General features: G+C 43.3%; 1 pseudogene; it reads left to right on the forward strand.

Moving 5' to 3' along the window:
- Positions 1-1,157, forward strand: part of LOC102827075 — a 2,574-nt pseudogene extending 1,417 nt beyond the window's left edge.
- Positions 1,158-2,151: the final 994 nt, after the last annotated feature.

The following is a 2,151-nucleotide window of genomic DNA, read 5'->3' on the forward strand; positions in this document are numbered from 1 at the left end:
GCCCAGGATCGAACATTGTTTCGTTCTGCTGTGCATGGGGTCGCTATGAGTCGGTTCCGACTCGATGGCACCTGACAACAACAACAACAACTTGTGTCAAAGAGGTGGATGCAGCAATGTGCACCTGGCCACTCAAGGTTGACGGGTGTGTAGTGGAACCAAAGAGAGCTGTTTCTAAAGAGGATTCTGTAAAGCCTGGTGCCCATCTAACAGTGAAGAAAAGTTTTGTTGGTGGCATTAAAGAAGACACAGAAGAATTAAAGTTAAGAGACTCCTTTGAAAAGAAGAGTGAGATTGAAACCATAGACATTATGGAAGACAGGCAGAGTGGAAAAAAGCAAGGATTTGCTTTTGTAACTTTTGATGATCACAATACAGTTGATGAAATTGTTGTTCAGAAATACCACACTATTAATGGGCACAATTGTGAGGTGAAAAGGGCTCTTTCTAAGCAAGAGCTAGTCTGCTGGATCACAGAGAGATTGTGGAGGTGGATCTGGCAACCTCATGGGTTGTGGAGGAAACTTTGGAGGTGGTGGAGGAACTCTGGCCGTGGTGGAAGCTTTGGTGGAAGAGGAGGCTATGGTGGTGGGGGTGGTGGCAGCAGAGGTGATGGAGGCAACTTTGGAGATGGTTCTGGTTACAGCCGAAGAGGGGGCTATGGTGGTGGTGGGCCAGGATATGGAAACCAAGGTGTAGATATGGTGGCAGTAGTGGTAGATATGATGGATACAATGAAGGAGGAATTTATTTTTTTAAAGTTTTTATTGTGAATTATATGCTAGTTTACCTGGGTGAACATTATCTTTACATTCATCCTATCATATTTTGTTTCATTGCAATGGTCACAATCCCCTGCGTGCATCATCAAACAACCAAAGGGTACACCCCACATGCCTGCCCCCTGGCTGCTAGCACACAGCCCCCCTCCCTCCCTGAGTCCAGAGTCCCCAGCTGCTGAAGGAAGAATTTTTCGTGGTGGTAACTACGGTGGCAGTGGTAACTATAATGATTTTGGAAATTATAGTGGCCAACAGCAATCAAATTATGGACCCATGAAAGGGGACAGTTTTGATGGAAGAAGCTTGGGCACTTCTTATGGTGATGGTTACGGATCTGGTGGTGGAAGTGGTGGCTATGGGAGCAGAAGGTTCTAAAAATTCATCAGAAAGGGGCTACAGTTCTTAGCAGAAGAGAGAGCCAGGAGTTGTCAGGAAAGCTGCAGGCTACTTTGAAATAGTCGTCCCAAATGCATTAGAGGGAAGTGTACAAATCTGCCACAGAAGGAACAATGATCCATAGTCAGAAAAGTTACTGAAGCTTCAACAGGAAACCCTTCTTATTCAGGACTGTCAGAGCCACAGTTTGCAAAAAGTGCAACTATTGAGTAATGCAATGTAGTGTCAATTACATGTCCATTCCTGAGCTCTTTGATCTGTTGTAGCTTTGTCTTTTACACTGCATTACGTTAGGTACGTATGTGGTGGTTATGTGCCGTGGAGTCGGTTCTGACTATTTGCCCTATAAATTGTGATAGTGGTTCCAGGAATAAAAAACAAAGGAAATTTTAACTTTTCAAAAAAACATAAATAAATAAACAAGTCTGGAAGGGGCAAGATTAGGGCTAGAGGCAATAAGGTAAGATTTCCCAAGAAAATTCACACAGGACAGCCCTTGCTATGCTTGGAGAATGAGCAGATGAATTACCATGATGGGGGAGAAAAAGGATGCTTTGTGTAAGCTTCCTGGCCTTTTTCTTACCAATACAGTGTTTTCAATTTTCTTAAGGCTTCTTCCTAATAAGCCCCCTTTATGTCCTGTGTCCTTTAAGAAAAAAATCTATCAAGATTAACTCTTTTGAATTCCAAAAAGAGAGATTCCAGACTCATTTTAGGCGTCTGCCCTTCTGTGATAGTTAAAGTTTTGTGCGAACCTGACTGGGCCTGAATTCTCAGTGGGTTAGCAGTTCAGACGTGTAATTCTTCTTGATGAGAATAAATATAATGCAATCACTCCCATGAACCACCACTCATCTGTCAGTTGGTCATATTGTGGTGGCTTGTGTGTTGCTGTGATGTTGGAATCTATGTCACTGGTATTTTAAATATCATCAGGGTCACCCATGGTGGACAGGTTTCAGTGGAGCTTTCC

This window comes from Chrysochloris asiatica, unplaced genomic scaffold (genome assembly GCF_000296735.1).
Source record: "Chrysochloris asiatica unplaced genomic scaffold, ChrAsi1.0 scaffold00197, whole genome shotgun sequence".
Classification (NCBI taxonomy): Eukaryota; Metazoa; Chordata; class Mammalia; order Afrosoricida; family Chrysochloridae; genus Chrysochloris; species Chrysochloris asiatica.